Source organism: Eumetopias jubatus, unplaced genomic scaffold, assembly GCF_037043125.1.
Source record: "Eumetopias jubatus isolate StellerSeaLion01/CBP00866 unplaced genomic scaffold, mEumJub1_p1.0 scaffold_2, whole genome shotgun sequence".
Classification (NCBI taxonomy): Eukaryota; Metazoa; Chordata; class Mammalia; order Carnivora; family Otariidae; genus Eumetopias; species Eumetopias jubatus.
Genome location: NW_028274808.1, coordinates 77672466 through 77694472, shown reverse-complemented (window position 1 = coordinate 77694472; position 22007 = coordinate 77672466). Strand labels below are relative to the sequence as shown.

Sequence of the window (22007 nt, the reverse complement as noted above, 5' to 3'; positions counted from 1 at the left end):
TTTACCAATTTGCAGATGAGAAAAAAATTTTTCTTTAATTAAGATGACAGAAGTGAATTGAGGAAAGCAATTAGTGACCTTTACATAATAATAAAATTCCTAACCCAACTGAAAAATGTAAGAAAAAGGCTTAATATCTCCCAAGAAAAAGATACAGAAAAAAGAACAAAACCCATTTCTCTACAATGTGGGCGTTGCTTTTGGAGAACCCTTCCCTTTCCATTTCCTCAACTACCAGGATCCACTTAGACACCCCTGCTCTCAGGAAAGAACTAGGAGAGGGAGCGATCCTGACTGTAGCACCAGGATTGGACACAGTCCTATTTTAAAGGCACAGCTCTCTGCAGAGGATGGGACCGACAGGATCTGATAGCAGTGCATAATGGGGATTGAATTATCATGCACTGAACAGTAAAAATAATAAAGAATGAAGGTGTGGAATAGGAACAGCCCCACCTCAGTAGAGCCAGACTGTTCCAGATGGACATCTCCAGGTTACTGAGAAGTAGGCAGAGAAGTGGGCACTGATACCTGCTCATCAACTATAGAACTAGGAAAGGTAACTGACACATCCAAGTGAACATGCAGCAGAGGACAGAAAAATCCGTTATGTTCTGTCTGTTTGTAATCACTGCGCATAGAGCTATTTCTCTTCATTCAAGGCAGACTAAACATACTGGGGCCTATACTGATCATGGCAATGATAGTTAACATTTATTGAGGTCCAAGATTGCTAAATACTTTACATGCATTACTTGATCTAATCTGCACAATAACCCTAGTTTAATAGAGAAGAAAGCAAAGTAAGTCACTTGCCCAAGTTCAGACAGCTAGTAAGCAGTTGTGTAAACCCAGGTCATTCTGAATTTGAAGCCCAAATGACAGTGACACAAGGGGAATTGTCCCAGTGGAAGACTGAAAAATGGCCCCAAAGATACTCATCCCAGTCCCTGAAACCTATAAATGTTAGCTTACATGGGAAGAGGGATTTTGCAGATATGATTAAATTAAGAATCCTGAGGGGTGCCTGGGTGGCTCAGTCAGTTAAGCATTCGACTCTTGATTTCAGCTCAGGTCATGATCTCAGGGTCATGAGATCGAGTCCTGCTTTGCATTCCACATTGAGCATGGAGCCCACTTAGGATACTCTCTCTTCTCCCTCTGTCCCTCCCCACCCCACCTCACCCCCGCCCCCCCACTTGCATGCACACACTCTCTCTCTAAAAAAAAAAAAAAAAGAAAGAAAGAATCCTGAGAGGGGGAAGATTATCTGGGGTATCTTAATGGGCCTTATGTGTACTCACAAGGGTCCTCACTTGCCTACAGAAGAGGAGAGGGAAATGGATGACAGAAGCAAGAGACTGAAGTGATTTGGGGAACAAGTCATGAGCTAAGGAATGCAAATAGCCTTCAGAAGCAGAAAAGGCACAGAAACATTCTTCCCTGGAGTCTCAAAAAAAAAAAAAAAAAATCAGTCCTGGGGAACATCTCCATTTATTTAGTCCAGTGAAATTGATTTCAGGTTTCTGGCCTCCAGATCTGTAAGAGAATGCATTTGTGTTGTTTTAAGCTACCAAGTGTGTAAATTGTTAGAGCAGCCCTGGAAAATTAAAACAGTCAGCAATTCTGAAAATCTAGTAAAAGAGTTTAAGTCAAAAATATTCTAATAGACCCAGAAGAAAATTTTAGACTAGTACTAGCATTCCGTTGTACTCTAATAAGCCAAACTCTTTAAAATAGAAGCCAAAAGCAATAAAGGGAGAAAATAAACTAAGACTTTAAACAGTAATAGTATTTGCAAGATAAATAAAATTAGAAATGAGTCATTTTTAAAAAGGCAAGAAATACAAGGAAACCTAGAATGTAATGACAGAATTAAAATGTACTTCATACTTAGTAGGAGTGTGAGAGATAGTACAGAGTATCAGATGACTGGATTTAGCATAGTGTTCCTAGAATATGGAAGTATGTAAAGATGAAAATTATGAGAGAAAAGATTATAGATCAAAGAGGACAAAAAATAAATATCCATCAAAGGAATCATATACATTACTGAAGATGAAACCAGAACAATCAGAAATAGAGAAAACATACACTACTGAATAATAATTTCTTGAGCTGAAAAAAAGATAGGAATCTTCTGAGTGTTGGGGCTTATTGTGTGTTAGGAGAAAGTAATTAAAAGAGTTTGGTATGCAGTACATTCTGCAAACTTACAGGGATAAAGAAAATTTAAACTACTAGAAAAATTCATACACATTTACAAAGAAAAAAACATCTCAAAGGTGTAAAACACAGGTTGTTATCTAATATCTTCTGTGAAACAACAAAAGAACCAATAAATAATAGGACACCACAAACAGAATTTCCAGGAAAAAGAAAACTTGTGAACTAGAAATTTTATAACCAAATTGTCTTCGATTTATAAAGGCCAGGGGAAAAAAATCAGTCTCAAATATATGAACGCCCTGAAAGTCTGTTGAGAAAAGTCATGTGTTTTTGTTTAAATAAAAAACATCTATCTGAAGACCAAAACATGAATCAAAATTAAGGTTAAAAGAGTTTAAGAATCATGGGCTAAGAGTACCAGCAGCTCTTCCCATAACCAGTGCAGCCATTTCTAGTGGGACCACGTGTAGTCACATGGATTCACAGCTCAGATGTACAGCTTGGCCCCACCAGTCCTAACCTCATAGTTTCTTTTCTGCTTTATTCTACTTTCTTAGGAATGAAACAATTTGTTTCCAGGGTATAAACGTGAACTTACAGTTCAAATGAAATGTTCTTTCAAATGGAATCTTGTTCTAGGATTATCAAAAATGGGTAACCAGTGACCAACGTTGGTCAGTCATGCGCTTACAATGGCTAAAGATTTGGAATATGTACACAGAGACCCTGTAAACAAGACAAGAATAACAAAGTACAATATAATCGCTGCTTTCATTTTCATAGGACTTAAATAACGACTTTTCTCCTTCTTAAAACTTCAAAAAGAATCACCTAGGTCATGACAACACCCCTCAGGAAGTGTCTCTTTATATCATGAGAACAACTTCTGAGTATTCCTATGGCACTCTGTTGTTTAAGGGGAAAAAAATATACCCAGAAAACAGATTGTAGGAAATACACCAGAATTTCACAGTGAGTATCTCTGGGTGGTAGAATAATAAAGAATTATCTTTTTTGTGGGATAGTGTTCTGTATTTTCCACATTTTCTGCAATTTATTATAACTAATTGCAACTTTAGAGAGAACACATTTAAAATAAGGCTATATAATTTTAGGCAAAAATTATGTAAAAAAGAACTATGAACAAAAGCAAAGTTTAGAGAAGTCATCACAGAACTTTAGGGACATTTACCTCTAAGGAGGCATTTACTCCTTTTTTTCTAACAAGGACGTTTTATACTTATAAAGATGAAAATACAATTTGTTTAAACCTTATAACAAGCATACATACAAAAATAAAGGCTTCCTTTAAATTTGTACTCAATGACCACAACATTTGGGGGGTGGGGGAAGAGATACAATATCTTTAAAGAGTCAAAACTCATATTCCCCTCCCAGGAAGTAAGAGAGACGGTCAGCTGTGCTGTAGTAGCTTTGGGAAAGTCTGGTCTTAGGCTGAGAAAATACTCTTGATTAACTAAAGCAGAAGTTCAGGCACTAGGTATGTCACAGATTTACTTCTGCAATACGAGGGCAGCTATCTGAACACATGATCTGAAAATGCCTCTTGAAGACAGCTCACCTGTCATTTCTGCCAAGAAGCACTATGACAAATACAGCGTGTGCTGGCCACTGACTGCAAACCCAGGTGGGCAGAAGTGGTGTCCTGTGCACTGTTTTATCCTCCACACAACCACAATGCCTAGTACAGAATATGCACTAATAGTTTTGAACAAATGAATGTTAAAATGAACTGGATGATGTTTGTGTTACAGATGGCAATGATGTCATAGGTTTCTAGGCAAAAAAAAAAGACAAGAGTTCCAGGAGAAAAGTGGATATTGAGTGGTAGTGGAGTGTTCTTAGTGGTCCCAGCCCCACCCCTGCAAAAAGAAGCAACAAATAACTAGCCATATGTTTGTCTCACATAATCCTAAATTTTTTTAAATTAATTCTTCCAGGTTTACTATGCACTGATGTTTGGATAATATGGATCTTACTAATTTTAGTCAAGGCTTTGGTGCCAAACATACATGAGTTGGACATGAGGGGGTATGCACACCAAACATATTTAGGTCAAACTCTTCCCAGTTTGGTCTCTGTACCACATGGAAACAATCTGATACGATCAAATCTTATATTTTAACAGTTTAAATGCTAAATGAACAAAAGAGAAGTAGGTTGTTAGCTGAGACGTGAAGCAACTCCTTTACTTGTCTCTGAAGCAAGTCGATAATCCCAACGTTAAAAAATCTGGAACCTAGAATGACTGTGAAGTTGAGGGGATGACTTCCCATGATGTCTTCGCATATATGTATCAGTCAAAAAATATGCACATGCCACTCCCTTCCAGGTATAAGGAGGTTGACCTCAATATTTAGCTTTCCAGAAATTCTGTGATAAAGATATGGTTGTTTTGTAATATAAAAGGATGGCTAAGTTTTAAAAAACAAAATTATCTACAAAATATTTTGTCACAAATCTTTGGTATTTTATTTATTCACAGGTTATGCATGAGATAGAATAACTGTGCAAATTCTGGAATGAGCTGGCCTTTTTAGAAAACAAAAACAAGCATCTAATCCCCTAAGAAAGATTGTTAATTTTTAGTTATTTCCATCTGTTTTTGATGATTGCCTTGTCAGAAGATTGAAGTTCATTAATGTATCATTATTTTTACTAAAATGTATTAAAGCAATACATTAAGGCAGGAGAAAAGATTCTGGTGGCAAAAACAAAAGGATAATTACAAACAGCATTTTAGCTCTGCTTATGTCGGTATTTTCATTCTAAATGTTTCACTCTATTCTTTTCTACTCTCCTAGTCACAGCTAGGAGAGAGTTAGTCTGTCACCTTGAGAAGTATAGACCATGTATGACTGCTGGAAACTTATCTAAGTTGCAGGCAGAGTATTAAAGAAAATTAAGTACAAAGAGATTCACAAAGCCTAAGTCAATAAAGATATAGCAAATATCACACATAGATATAACAAACAGTTAGTTAAATAAGCTAACAAAATGAACTTTGTATTACAATGATAAAAAAGTGCAAGTATTGAGCTTAAGTATTAGCCAGTTTCTACTCATCCTTTTCAGTCTTTTCAATCATCATCAGAAAGGAGGCAAAGATAAAACAAAATCAATGTTTCTACTTGTTAGAAATACAAGTAATAGTCTAAGTTCTGGGTGGATGATGAAAATTCTGGATTTTAAAGTGTTAAATATTATCTATAAACCTCAGTAGCCATGTGGACCCTGTTTCCATTATCACTAATAAATGAAAATTGACTGTACTAATAAAATATTTCACAGATGCTCTGTCTTCTTACTCCTACACAGCAACAGATCAAATTCAACAAAATTTCGTTCTTTTGAGAAACATAATATGTATCATTTTAGCAGCAACTTTAAGAATAAATTAGAACAAAATAAAGTTTATTTCTTAATTTACCTTACTGGTTTCATTAATGACTATGTCAATATATGAATCCTCCCTCTGGTTAAAGTGTACACTTGCCTTAACCTAAAAAAGTATTGAAGTCCACTCATTTGCCTATGCCATGGTCTCCATTTGTGACAGTTAATTTTGTGTCACCTTGTCTAAAACACAGTGGCCAGATATTTGCTCAAACATATCTGGATGTGGCTGTAAAGGTATTTATATTAACATTTCTACCTCCTTTGAGTAAAGCAGATTGCTCTCCATAACATGGGTGGGCCTTATCCAATCAGTTGAAGGCCTTAAGAAAAAGACTGACCTCTCCACAAAAAGAGAATTCTGTCAGCAGACAGTCTCAAATTTTGGACTTGTTAACCTCTGCAACTGCATAAGCTAATTCCTTAAAATAAATCTCTCCATATATGGAGTCAAGAGGAGAAAGAGAGAGATTTAAGGGATCACATATGAAGAATGAGAGAGAGGGTATCTATCATGCATCTATCTTTCCATCGAATTATACCTCTATCTATCAAAACCTCTATATAAATATATAGATAAATAAGTAGATATAGATAAAGACCTAAGTATATCTATATCAAGAGATAGAGAAAATTGAGGGGGATCTTACTGATTCTGTTTCTCTGGAGAACCCTGACTACTATATCCCTATAAGACATCCTAACCAGTCTCCACCATCCCAAAGCATACTCAACATTCAAGGCCAAATTTTCAAGGTTCATCATCTTTTCTCTCCACTCAAAAAAACGTATTGGAATTCAAAGGAATGTGACAGGCATGATTACAAAGATAAGCCTCAATCCATTCTAATTATTGAAAATTTAAATAATTTTTGAAGTTTTGTCTTTTCAGTATCAAGAAAAATATGCCTTGCAACTACCTCACTGATATGGTATAACAATGTGAATGGTCATGGAGCCTGAGACCACTCATCTCCACCACTGGGACAGAACACAACTCATTGCTTTTTCTCATTTATGGGTTACCTTTTTCTGTGTTTTAACTCAGCCACAAGTCCATAAATTCTTTATAAGACATGGCTAATGTCTAAAATTTATTTGTATTGCTATGCCCCACATGCAGAGCATTTTGTATGGTCAGTTTTCAAAAAGCCAAAAAAAAAAAAAATCTGTAATCAACATCACTTTGCCTTCAAAATTCAGACGATACCTTCTCTTCCATTATGATTACTTATACCAAAATGTCTTTATCACTGTAAAAGATAGAAGCAAAAATTATATAACAACTCTCATCTCCACTTGAATGAAGCCTCTATCAAAATATGATGAAAAAATATAGAATTTGAATAATTACTAGATATTAATTGATATTAAGTTATTAATTTTTAGATGAGATAATGATATTTTGGTTGTGTTTTAAAAATAGAGTCCTCATATTTTATAATAAAACTGAAAAATTTTTATGGAAGGATAGCAAGGAATTTGCTTTAAATAGCCCAAGTTGGGAAGGGAACTGAGTGGGAGCATGGATGAAATAATATGGCCATGAATTTATAATTATTGAAGCTGGGTGATGGGTACTTGTGGGTTTATTATCCTACTCTTTTTATTTTTGTATATATTTAGATTTTCCATAATAAAATGCTTTTTTATCTGTTTATTCCAAAATGCATAAACTTTTCCAATGCCAAGAAAAGTTTGAATTAAATAGCTAATCATCAGGAAAAAAAAGCAGACCGCAGAGCAAAACATGAATAACAATACTTTTCTATCTGGCAAGATCTAGTTTGAAAAAGAAAGAATAGAACTGCACAATAAGGTGCAAGAAAGCTCAGCTAAGCAAAATCCCCACCAAGTCCTCACATGGTGGCTTGGTTGAAAATATTGTAAAATTCTAGGCCGGAACCTTCCTCAGGGAGAGCAGAGCATCAGAAATCTGTTTATTATCTGTCTTCTCCAATAGAATATAAGTACTACAAGGTCAATAACTTTTGTCATGCTCACCAGTGTCTCTCAAGCAACAAGCAAAGCACGTACAGTAGGTCCTCAAAAGATATCCATTAATTATTTCTGTATATAAAATATGCTGTCCCCTGGCTACTACCACAAGACCATTAACAATTAATTATAGATATTAAACTATTGGAATAAAAATCATTTCAGAGATTCAAGTTTAATTATATATGTATCTTTCTGAAAATTATTTATCAGTAACTTACATCTATTTAGCATGTTAAGATGAACTTCTATATACACCATCCCATTTTAGCTTCATCCAAAAGGAGATAAATAACACAGGGATTACCTCTCCCATTTTAGAAAAGAAAAAACTGAAGCTCAGAATATATTGATCTGCTGAGATTCCAATCCTGGTTTTTTACTCATGATCCTTCACTCCTTGAATTGGAGAACCATCCGTATGTTCTTTAAGGATATCTCTAATTAATCAAGCATTTTCACTCAGTATTATTAATTCTAGGAGAGAAAACATCCTGAAGTTGAGCCCAGAGTCAAAGGATGAGAGACAGAAAATCAAACCTACTATGTAGGCTTTCAGATACAATATTAAGGAATATCATTTCAAATATTAAAAGACATGTAGATTTTACCTTTTACTTTATATAAAGCCACACACAAAACAAAATCTTTTCCACTCTAGCAATGAGAACAAGACAGATAGTCTATAAAACAATAATTTTTGAGCCACTAGGAGAGCTGAGGTCACAAAGCAACTAATAAACAAGTTGACAAGCTCTTCCAAGAAGAGACAGAATACAAGGTTGATAAGCTCCTCCAAAAAGAGACAGAACACAATTCACCTTGGACAGACCATGAGAAGAAGAGATGACCATCATAGAAGCATGCAATAAAAAAACAGCTGAAATTTTTTATACACCTTTAAAGGCCAAATGCAGACTCACCTCATAGTACAGAATTTTAGAAGCCCAAATGGGGCATCTGCATCCACTCTTCTACTCTTTTCTAAAGGCTTCCAGTGAGTCTGATGGAAAAGACCAGGGTAAGGCAAGGGATCTGAGAGAGACCTCCTTTATGATGCAGGTGTGTGGATCTAACCTTAGTTTACAGGTGGAGCAGAAGAACCTAGAGAAACCTGTCTCTAAAAGAGATACTGCATGAGGACAATTTGGTGGTTGGCTGCTGCAGGAGGAAAGCCAGGAAATTCAACTAAGTTTATGAAGCCATTAAAACCCTAATAGCAAAGCCAGACAAGAATTTTACAAGAAATAAAAACAGACCAATGTCCTTGAGAAATATAGACACAAAAATCCTTAATAAAACATTAGCAAATCAAACCCATCAATATATGAAAAGCATAATATATCATGATCAATTAAGTGTAGTCCAAGAATATAAAGTTGGTTTTATATATGAAAAATAATAGTGTAATTCACTACAGTAAAACACTGAGAGAAAAATCAATAATCATTAAAGTATACATAGAAAAAACATTTTACAAAATTCAACACATATTTATGATTTAAAAAAAAATTTACCGCAAACTAGGAAAAAGGGAAATTTCCTAATCCTGATAATGGGAACACACAAAAAACTATAGCTAATGTCATACATTTGGTGAGATATTGATTCCATCTGCCTAAGATTTGAAACAAGATAGGATGTCTGTAATCACTGCTTCTATCTAGCATTGTGCTAGAACTTCTAACCAGTGCAATAAAACAAGACAGAGATAAAAGATATACAATTTGGAAAGAAAAAAGTAAAGCTATCTTTATTCATAATGACATGACTGTGTATGTAGAAAATTCTAATGAATTGAAAAGAAAACTAGTAGAACTAGTAAGTGAATTTAACAATGTTGCAGTGTACAAAATCAATTAAAAATCAATTGTATTCTATTTAGTAGCATGAAAGATTAGAAAAATCAGTTAAGAATAAATTTAACAAATAGCACATAAAACCTTACATAAAAATAAAGTATATATTTTACAAATATAAAATATTGCTGAGAGATTAAAGACTTACATAAATGAAGAGATACATTATGCTGATGGATTGAAGACTTAATGTTAACATTGTTGTTTTATAACCCTCAAGTGATATATAGATTCAAAGTAAAGCCAATTATAATCACAGCCAGCACTTTTTCTGGAAGTTGACAAGACAACCTTAAAAATTTGTTTGGAAAAGCAAAAGAACAAGAATAGTTAAAACAGTCTTGAAAAGAAACAAAATTGGAGGATGTATACCACATAATTTCAACACATACTATAAAGCTACAGTAATAAGATAATATGGTATTGGCAAAAGGATATATAGACCAGTAAAACAGAGTACAGTCCTGAAATAGACACACAAAAATACAGAGATTTTTGACAAAGGTACTCAATGGAAAAAGAAAAATCTCTTCAACAAATGGTACTACCTTAAGCAATACACAAAAATTATTTTTGAAATGGAATCATAGGTTGAAACATAAAAGCTAAAACAACAAAGCTACCAGGGAAAAAGTATAGAATATCTTCACAACATTTGGACCAGCAATGATTTTTAAAGAAGACGCAAAGCACAAGTCACAAAAGAGAAAATGAAAAATTGGACTTCATCAAAAATAAAACCTGCTCACAAGAAAAGGCAGAAAGAAAAAAAAAGCAAGTTATGCACTGTCAGTAAATATTCACGACACATGACACGGAGCTAAATCCAGAATATATAGACTCTTACAACTCAGTAACAAAAAAACAAATCACTCTATTTTAAAAATGGGCAAAGGAATGAGATCTTGCCATTTGCAATGACGTGGATGGAACTGGAGGGTGTTATGCTGAGCAAAATAAGTCAATCAGAGAAAGACATGTATCATATGACTTCACTGATATGAGGAATTCTTAATCTCAGGAAACAAACTGAGGGTTGCTGGAGTGGTGGGGGGTGGGAGGGATGGGGTGGCAGGTGATAGACTTTGGGGAGGGTATGTGCTATGGTGAGCGCTGTGAATTGTGCAAGACTGTTGAATCACAGACCTGTACCTCTGAAACAAATAATACAATATATGTTAAGAAAAAAAAAAAAGAAAAAGAAGATAGCAGGAGGGAAAGAATGAAGGGAGGGAAATAGGAGGGGGAGACAAACCATGAGAGACTATGGACTCTGAGAAACAAACTGAGGGTTCTAGAGGGGAGGGGGTTGGGAGGATGGGTTAGCCTGGTGATGGGTATTAAAGAGGGCACGTTCTGCATGGAGCACTGGGTGTTATACGCAAACAATGAATCATGGAACACTACATCAAAAACTAATGATGTAATGTATGGTGATTAACATAACAATAAAAAATTTTTAAAAAGGGCAAAAGACACAGACACTTCACAAAAGATATACAAATGGAAAATATGCATGTGAGAAAGTGCTCAGCATCAATAGTCATCAAGCAGAGGAATGCAAATTGAAACCTCAAAGAGCTACCCCCACTGAAATGGCTTAAATGAAAGAGACTGACAACAAATGTTGGAGAATGGGGGCAACCAGAACACTTATACACAGCTGATAGAAATGTAAAATGGTTATCACCACTTTGCAAAACCCACTTTCCTTCTTAGTTAAACATACATCTATTCTGTAACCCAGCAATTCCCCAGGCAGGTATTAATCCAAGAAAAATGAAAACATAGACCCACACCAATATTTGCACCAAATGTCACTGGAAGCTTTGTGCATGAAAGCTAAAAACTGGAAACAATTCAGATGTCCATAAACAGGAGAATGGACAGCTACACGGTGGTATTATTAAGCAACAGCAATAAAAAGAATGAACTACTCTTTCTCTCTCCCCCAACTCTCTAAAAAAAAAAAAAAAGTTGGGGATTGTGGTGCCTGGGTGGCTCAGTCGGTTAAGTGGTCAACTCTTGATTTCTGCTCAAGTCATGATCTCAGGGTTGTGAGATTAAGCCCCGCTACAGGCTCTGCACTGGGCATGGAGCCTGCTTAAGATTTTCTCTTCCTTCTTCCTCTGCCCCTGCCCCCCTCTAAAACAAAAAAAGAAAAAAAGAATGAACTGGTACATGCAACAACATGGATACATTTCAAAAACATGCTAAATGTGGTGCCTGGGTGGCTCAGTCGCTAAGCATCTGCCTTCGGCTCAGGTCATGATCCCAGGGTCCTGGGATCGAGCCCCGCATCAGGCTCCCTGCTAGGTGGGATGTCTCCTTCTCCCTCTCCCTCTCCCACTCCCCCTGTTTGTGTTGCCTCTCTCGCTGTGTCTCTCTCTGTCAAATAAATAAATAAAATCTTTAAAAAAAACATGCTAAATGAAAAACGTCAGACAAGAAAACATACGTGCTGTATGTTTCCGTTTATATGAAATTCCCAAATTGGCCAAACTAAACTATGACAATAGAGATCAGGTCAGTGCTTAATTCTAGAGGCAGAGAGTAGAGTAGGGGTAGATTGATTGGGTCAGACAAAAACTTTCTGGAGTGATAGAAATGCTGTGTCTTGATATCCACTCCTTAAAACTTAATGAATGGTACCTTTGAGATATGAGCATTTCACTAAATATAAGTTATATTTCAATAAAAAATAAAGATAAATATTCTATGTGCCTTCTGTTAGCATCTTCACATAAGCAATTTATATTACTCATGTTATGCTGTCAAATCAAATTTAAGTTATAATCCTAAAAGGTTAAAAGCTCCTCCCAACTATGGACTCTGAGAAACAAACTGAGGGTTCTAGAGGGGAGGGGGGAGGGGGGATGGGTTAGCCTGGTGATGGGTATTAGGGAGGGCATGTACTGAATGGAGCACTGGGTGTTATACGCAAACAATGAATCACGGAACACTACATCAAAAACTAATGATGTAATGTATGGTGATTAACATAACATAATAAAATTTTTTTAAAAAGAGGGGAAGTTCCTCCCAAATACTTTAAAAGTACTTTCTAATTTAAAGTTCATCTTAAGAATAAATCAGTCACAAAACAAATCATTCTGAAATCTAAATAGCCTAGTAGTTTTTCTGGGAATAAGCTCTTATTCTTTCACTACCAAATGCAACAAATTTTTAAAAAATCATTTTTTAAGTACTGCATTGAGGTGGTTTTCTGTTAAGGAGAATCTGTATTGTGCATATTTTAAATTAGCATGGAAGAATCTTCTAACTTCAGAATTTCTGCAGTATTATACAATTCAAGTTATTAATATTCCATTCTAAAAGTAGTAATCAAAGTTCAGCACCTCACAGTTTATACTTAACTTCTACATAGTCTTGTCTGAGTCTCATATTTACCATGAATAGTAGATAAAAGAGGAATTTTCTTCCTCATTATAAATAAGACAAGACATTGGCTTTCTCTTCTTTTACTGTTCTTCCTGATCTTGCTTGCAATTCTTGTTTAACTATTTTCCTCTTTGATTCCTTAAATTCTAACAATATTTTCTAACTCTAGCATCTCCCTTTAAGGTTTTGTCCTTAATTAAGATTGCCACTTTTCCTAAATAAATTATTCTTTTTATCCAAGTATTTGTTTTTCATTTTGAGGCCAATCTCTTGATACAAAGGCAATTTTAATGATGCCAAAAATATATTAAAAGATTTTTAGCAACTAGACATCTTTGATGTATCCCTCAGAATAGATTTGTTCTCATTTTCATTGATAATTAAAAACCTGACAAAACAATAGAAAAACAGAAAATTAAAGAGTGAATTACTGTAATTTTATTTAGCCATTTTACTTATTATTTTTCGCTACATCAATTTATTAATTTTATTGGAAAATGTTTTTAAAGACCTGTGGTATTAGAATCACACATAATCCTATCTATTTTTAATTATGTGTTATTTCAAAAACACTAAAAATTGAAAAATATAAATACCATTTTAAATTTTTTTTTATAGATTTTATTTATTTATTTGAGAGAGAGAATGAGATAGAGAGAGAGCACGAGAGGGAAGAGGGTCAGAGGGAGAAGCAGACTCCCTGCCGAGCAGGGAGCCCGATGCGGGACTCGATCCCGGGACTCCAGGATCATGACCTGAGCCGAAGGCAGTCGCTTAACCAACTGAGCCACCCAGGCGCCCTAAATACCATTTTAAAAATTCATGCTCTACAGATTAATTGTGGAAAACCACTTTCATTCACATACAGTTAAATGAAAATGGTTAGGGGACAATTTAGATCATGAAAAACATAAGAATTCTTTTTAAAAGTCTGTATTTTCCCAATTTTGTAAGTGGGAGATAAATGGTCTCATTTTTTAAACCACAATAAGAGAAAATGCACGAGTCATTTAAATATTTTTGCAATACATTTCAGAACCAAATTTTGCCCCACAGAGGAATTTAAGACAAAAATTAGAAACCCGGGAAAAGAAGACTTTATAACATTCAATTATACTCATTTTCATGCATTAGCCTTCCATTTGTTAAGTCAGATAAGCTTGCAAAATTTTCTATAGCACACTGGGTCATGAATTATTAAATCTAATTTTTTAAAACTTTTGCCAGAAAAAAAAACTTTTGCCAGAGAAACCACCTTAATTGTAATAAAGGGATTGTAAATCTGGTTGGAAAATCGACTGGAAAAACAGGCAAATTAAGGAATAAGATCTTGCTTTCTGTATTTAAAAAAATAGTTCAAAAGTCACTATAAGTTAGTTAACCAATATTAAAATTTTGGCTATCAAGGACAAAGTTAAATTCTCAGTGTGTATGTTCAGGAAGAAATACTCCAAACAGTGAGGAGAAAGAAAGAGAAAATTAAAAAGCAAGAAAACAAACAAAAACTACCTTCAGAAAATGCTCTCACAGAGGTTTGGCTTTAGAGGACTGATGGTACAAGTAATTAGTATGACAATTAATAAATGGCACTTTGAAGAACTGCTAAACCCCAGTAAATCTTTAAATCAAACCACCTTGGCTTTTATTTGTTTTTAAGCAACAGAATTATAATTTGCCATCATAGTTTCACCTCATGTTTAAAAGATTCATATTATGACATGCTTGAAAGAAACATCCCTTATATACACTGTATTTCCCAGTGGACATAGCTTAGCACAAAATGATAAAAATGAAGGGTCATAAAAGAGAAAATCCGTTTTCATACTCATTGGTGTGTAATTGAATGGATTCTTTGAATAGTTGCTATAAATTAATTCCAACTTAAAAGCAATGAAATATTTTACCTTTTGCAAAGCAGTCAGGAATGACAAAACTATTCTTTTCCCCCTTTAGCAAAGAAGGGATATTCTGTGATTTCAACAGTTATTGCCTTCATCTATCTAAACTATAAACCCATCTCGTGGACTGCACAGGAAAATTTGGAGCTCCTTCAAAGCTCAATCATCCAAATACAACAGAGATTCTCATTGGTTTAAAGTATATTTTAGAACACTAGCATATTGTTCCAGGATATTAAATTTGAAGAATGACTGACTTTGGTTTCCTTATGAGTTAGGACATAGTAATGAATAGTTCTCCTCAGATTTAGGATAGATTTAAAAATATATTTAGGGACACAAATAGGTCTATGGGTCCATAAAATTTGTATCAGTCTTTGCCATATGTATTAGAGAGAAAAAACACATCAGTTATTTTTCTTAATTAGGAATAATAAATGTGGTTATTTAACAGAACTCACACACAACAGAGTATCTACCACAGAGAGGTTTATGTTCTAAAACACATTCAGTAAGAGTAGCCTACAGATCAGAGCTTACTTTTTTTTCTTATACCTCTTTTTTTACAGAAGTGTTACTTACCGCGTTACACTCACTCAGGCAAGCAATACTTACTAAAACTTAGGAATAATAATGTAGTGTTGTTTTCTTCAGGACTAAATACATTGTTACACTAGTATTTCAGGCCGATACATGGTTTTATTGTCTACAATCCCAGCAGGTATTTATTTCATATTTACCAGGTGCAGCTAAACACTGAATGCTTACTATGTGCCAGGCATGTGCTAGGTGTTGAGACTACAAAATGAACAAGACACAGTCCCAGGCTTTGAGAATACATATTCTATTAGGGAAAAGTAAATAAAGACAACTCACTACCACTTTGCAGTAAGTGTTTACTAGATGTAAGTTGTGGAGGTTCACACAGAGACAAAGCAATTCTACCTGAGGAGTCCAGGGATAACTTCACAAGTGATGATTGGACACTTGAGCTGGAGACTAAAGGATGATGAGTAGCTCTAGCAGGAGGTGGAAGAGTTTCCGTCTCACAGAGGAGGACAGCAATAAAATGAGGAGTTAGGGCTCTGAGTCCTACATTCTCAGGGCACTCAAATGCTCTTGGAGGTACAGAGTACTTGAGACTTAGCCAGACTGGAGGGTGTAAGTGAGAGAACTTAGTCAAATTCCGTAAATTGCCCATGATATCCAGAAAAGCTGACCAGCCAGAACAAGACTGGCAGTCAGGGGCTTCTTAAGAAACGTAACTGATGGGGGTGGGGGAACATGGGCGACTCAGTCATTTGAGCATCAGACTCTTGGTTTCCACTCAGGTCATGATCCTCAGGGTCACAGGATCAAGCCCCATGTCAGGTTCTGTGCTTGAGATTCTCCCTCCCTCTCCCTCTCCCTCCACCTATGCCCCTCCCCCTGCTCGAATCCTCTCTCTCTCTCAAATAAATAAAATTTAAAAAAAAAAGAAACCTAACTGATGATTTAACAATGTGGCATTTTCCTAGATGCTTTAACTAGAAACTTCAAAATAAATCTCTCCAATGGATTAACTTTAGATTCCTATTTTAAACCTCGAGTTTACTCTGCCTTCCTACTGTTATATTTCCTAGCATAATTTTAAAATAACTGATGAGAAGTTCAGGACTTATCCTTTGTATTTAATGGCCTCTCTGATAGTAAAGTGGTCTGGATGCACAGTCACCAACCAACTCAGTTTGCACAAGACTGCCTCTATTTTAGTACTGATTGTCACAAACCCTGGCAACCTCCTCAGTCCAGATCCAACTGGGCCAGTTGATCACTCTAAGACTTCCCACTCCCAAGGCGCTAGCAGAATAGGTACACAGTAGTGAATTTTTTCTTTTAAAAATCTACTATTTTAAAATGTAACATACATAAGGCACATAAATTATGTGTACAATTTTTAACAAATAGTGGACCACTTAGTACCAGAAACAATATATATGCCACCACCCCAGAATCCTTCTTTCCTAAAGTGTTTTTCTTCCCCCAAGAATTAATTCCTTTCCTGAATTTTCTTGTAAACATTACTTTGTCTTTTTAAAATAAATTTGCCAATGGTATCAAACAGTAAAACTTAGCTTTAGCTTTTTATTTGAACTTCATCTACCAAAACGCTTTTATGTTTTGCTTTTAGTGCTAGCATTATGTTTATAAAACTTATCCACGTGGCTGCGTGTGGATGTAGGTTGTCTACTTTCTTGCTGTATACTCTTCCCTTGGATGCATTTACCATAACTTTTATTCATCATTGTACTGGTGATGACATTTTGTTTCTCTTTTCAGGTTATTACAGACTATGCTGTTATGAATATTCTTGTATGTGCATTCTGGTGCAGTGTGTGCAAGAGATTCCCTAGGGCTGTACTAGTGAAAAGTATGGTCAATGAATTAACAGAATCATCATCACCTGGGAGCTTGATAGGAATATGGATGCTTAGGTCCTAACCCAGACCTGCTGAATCAGAATCTCAATTTTAACAAGACTCCTTTGAACATTAAAGCCTGTGTGAATGATATGCAGTACAGGATGAGAAGCACCATTCTACAGCATAAGCTAAGGAATGGAATCACTGCAATAAAGCTTTACTTGACACCAGCAGGGGGAGAGTTCCCAGCCTTCCACATCCTCACCAACACTTTGTACTGTTAATCTTCTAGATCTATAACGATCTGGTGGGTGTGATCTGGAATCTCCTAGATTTCCTTTGTATATACCTAATCACTAATGAGTTTGAGCACTTATCTATAAGTTAATAAGGGATTTGGATATCCTCATTTCAAATTTCCTTTTCCCGTCTTTTGTCCAGGTTTCTACTGGTTTTTTTCTCATTTTCTCCTTACTTTGAAAACATTTGCTATATGTGCTGGGTTTTAGAGAATTGGTGGTTATATGTATTGGGATTACTTCTCCCACTCTGTGCATTGTCTTTTTACTCTTTATGGTGACTTTGATGAACGGAATTTCTTAATTATGATATTTGTAAGCTAACCAGTTTTTTCATTTATGTTTTGACTTAGTATATTATTTAAGAAATCCCTTCCTACTCCAAGGTCCCGGATGTATTTCCCTATACTTTCCATGAAAAAAATTCCCATTTCTTAACTTTTTCTTGAAATACAATTCATACAGAAAACTGAACATGAGAATTCAGCTTAATAAATTTTCACCAACATCCTTGTGAATTATGAGATTTCTAGCAACTAGAAACACCTGATGTTCCTTCCCCTTCAGTCACGACTCCTCAAGAATAAGATGATGTGAGGTAATTATTCAATTTTGCCTCTTCTAGTACAATGTATTGGAAAATCCCTTTTATTTCCACTCATATGGAAAGAGGTGGCAGGCCACCTCTTTAGTATGTCAGATACACATGTGAGATATAGATCCCTTGGCAAACTCACAGCCCCAGTCTGGCCTGATGGTCACTTTCCACAGTCCTTGCAATAGAAAGATCACACTCCAGGCCTTCCACCAGCACTGGCACCCTGACGCCCTCTGCTCATCTATCCTCTCCTAATGTGGACACCAGGCATTTCAGGCCTCCCACCTACACAGGAGCATACCCAGAGCCCCTGCACACCCGTGTACCTGTGTGCCTGCTCCTGCAGATTCATGCGCAACCCAGAAGGTTGTTTCCCTCTTGACCATCTCTGACCCAGGTACACAGTGAACTTTTCTGCCTTCTAGCAGGCTGCAACTACATCTTCTCCAGTGTAGGGGCAGGAAGCTCTTCAAAGACTTTCCATCCCTGGATGATCTCTCTCAGCCTTAGGATACACTGTACAATTCTCTTACATCTCTTTTATCATGGCTTAATAACTCTTTATATCAAATGTCCCTGTTTAAATCACTGGGTACTCCATGTCTCCTGATTGGATCTAGACTAAAATATATCCTTTATATTTTTGAAATATAAATTTTAACATCCTCTGAAATATGAAATTAGAGCTCTTTATTCTTTGAATTCTTGATAGAAATTGCCAGTGAAGCCATCTGCCCCGGCAGTTTTTGTGGAAAGATTTTTCACAAAGAATTACTTTTCTTCAAGATTTTATTTATTTATTTACTTATTTATTTATTTATTTATTTATTTATTTATTTAGAGAGAAAGAGAGAAAGAGAGAGAGCACGAGCCAGAGCAGGAGCACAGAGAGAATCTCAAGCAGACTCTGCACTGAGTGCAAAGCCAAAGGAGGGGTCGGTGGGGGGGGGGGCGGACTCTATCCCATGACCCTGAGATCATGACCTGAACGGAAATCAAGAGTCAGATGCTTTACCAGTTGAGTCACCCAGCCCTCCTGAGTTACTTTCTTTAATGATTATAAAAGTCTAAGTTTTGTACTCTTTCATTGAGTCAGTGTGGATTATATTTTTCCAGAAACATTCTCCCTGTGTCTACATTCTCAACATTTCTGTCATAATATCTTCCCTCTCTTCTTCTACATCTATGATATATGCCCTATATCACCTCTTGCATTATTTTTTTTAAGATTAATTTATTTTAGGGCACCTGGGTGGCTCAGTCAGTTAAGTGTCTGCCTTCAGCTCAGGTCATGATCCCAGAGTCCTGGGATCCAGTCCTGCATCAGGATCCCTGCTCAGTGGGGAGTCTGCTTCTCCCTCTCCCTCTGCCCCTCCTCCTTGCTTGTGCTCCCTGTCAAATAAATAAATAAAATCTTTAAAATATAAATATTTAATTTATTTTAAAGAGGGGGAGGAGGGGTAGAGGAAGAGAGGAAGAGAATCTCAATCAGACTCTTCCTGAGCATGGAGCCTGATGCAGGGCTCAATCTCACAACCCTGAGATAATGATCTGAGCCAAAATCAAGAGTCAGATGCTCAACCGACTAAGCCACCCAGGTGTCCCTCACCTTTCATATTCTTAACATTAGTAAAAGGACTGAAATATATGTACTATGCTAACAGAGATCAAAAGAAAGCTGACAAACCTTTTACTTCAACTTTCTATACTCTATGTTTTAAATATATCTCATACATAACATAGAGTTGACTTTTTTCCCTACACTCTAAAATTCTTTGACTTTTAACTGGAATATCTCTTTTCATTTATTTTCAATGAGTAATATTTTTTCTGTATCCACCTAATTTTTGTTTCATATTTTGTCACTTAATTTTTTCCCTCTTTTTCTCTCATTTGTGCTAAGTACTTTTTATTATGCCATTTTTAACCAACAGTTTGAAAGTTATACATATTTAAAAATGATATTCTTAAAAAAAAAAAAAGCTTCTGCACAGCAAAGGAAACAGTCAACAAAACAAAGAGGCAACACACAGAATGGGAGAAGATATTTGCAAATGACACTACAGATAAAGGCCTGGTATCCAAGATCTATAAAGAACTTCTCAAACTCAACATCCAAAAAACAAATAATCAAGTCAAAAAAATGGGCAGAAGATATGAAAAGACACTTCTCTGAAGAAGACATACAAATGGCTAACAGACACATGAAAAAATGTTCATCATCATTAGCCATCAGGGAAATTCAAATCAAAACCACATTGAGATACCACCTTACACCAGTTAGAATGGCAAAAATGGACAGGAAAAGAAACAACAAATGTTGGAGAGGTTGTGGAGAAAGGGGAACCCTCTTACGCTGTTGGTGGGAATGCAAGTTGGTACAGCCACTTTGGAAAACAGTGTGGAGGTGCCTCAAAAAATTAAAAATAGAGCTACCCTATGACCCAGCAATTACACTCCTGGGTATTTACCCCAAAGACACAGATGTAGTGAAAAGAAGGGCCATATGCACCCCAATGTTCATAGCAGCAATGTCTGCAATAGCCAAACTGTGGAAAGAGCCAAGATGCCCTTCAACAGACGAATGGATAAAGAAGATGTGGTCCATATATACAATGGAATATTACTCAGCCATCAGAAAGGATGAATATCCAACTTTTACATCAACGTGGATGGGACTGGAGGAGATTATGCTAAGTGAAATAAGTCAATCAGAGAAAGACAATTATCATAGGGTTTCACCTATTTGTGGAACATAAGGAATAGCGTGGAGGACATTAGGAGAAGGAAGGGACAAATGAAGGGGGTAAATCGGAGGGGGAGACGAACCATGAGGGACGATGGACTCTGAGAAACAAACTAAGGGTTCTAGAGGGGAGGGGGTAGGGGGATGGGTTAGCCTGGTGATGGGTATTAAGGAGGGCACGTACTGCATGGAGCACTGGGTGTTATATGAAAACAATGGATTGTGGATCACCACATCAAAAACTAATGATGTATTGTATGGTGACTAACATAACATAATAAAATTTAAAAAAATAAAAATAAAAAAATAAAAATGATATTCTAGATATTAAAGATGCAAACTTAACAAAAACTTTATCTTTTTCTTGGATAAACCAAATTCCCTAGACTACTTTAACTTTTATGTTAATTTAAAGATAATAAAATATAATCACTATTTAATATTTTAATTATATTTTCTAGACCCACTATACATTATTATTGCTATTGCACATCATCAGTTTATTTTCCCATAGATATTTATGACTTCTTAAATCTGTATTTTCCCAGGGCACCTGGCTGGCTCAGTCAGTTAAGCATCTGCCTTTGGCTTAGGTCATGATCCCAGGGTCCTGGAATCAAGCCTCATGGCAGGGCCCCTGCTCAGCAGGGAGCCTGCTTCTCCCTCCCCCTTTGCCCCTTCTCCACTCGTATTCTATCTCTCTCTCTCTCTCAAATAAATAAAACAAAATCTTTTAAAAATAAATCTATATTTTCCCTTGAATTTCAGTTCTTCCTTTTCAGATCATTTTTCTTGTCCTGAAGTACATCTTTAGTATTTCTTTCATGAGATTCAGTTGGTCATAAACACTCTCAGTTTTTGTTTATTTATGTCCTCATTTAAGCTCTTTTTTTAAAAAAGGTTTTATTTACTTATTTGAGAGAAAGAAAGAGAGCACACAGAGGGAGAGGGAGAAGCAGACTCCCCACTGAACAGGGAGCCCAAAAGGGGTCTTGATCCCAGGACCCCAAGATCATGACCTGAACCAAAGCAACTGAGCCACCCAGGCACCCCCTCATTTAACCTCTTGAAAGATATTTACTCTGCCTATAGACTTTTAGACTAGCAGGTATGGCTGTAAGCACACAGAGGTTATTATTCCACTATCTTCAGGCTTTCATTGTCACTGTTGAGAAATCGGTTATCTTACTGCTCTTGCTGTGGAAATAATTTTTCTCTC

General features: G+C 35.9%; 1 protein-coding gene across 1 annotated transcript in view; it reads right to left on the bottom strand.

The window, feature by feature from the left end:
- The window catches only part of IQCM (IQ motif containing M), a 367401-nt gene that overhangs the window by 255692 nt on the left and 89702 nt on the right, over positions 1-22007 (bottom strand). The window lies entirely within an intron of this gene.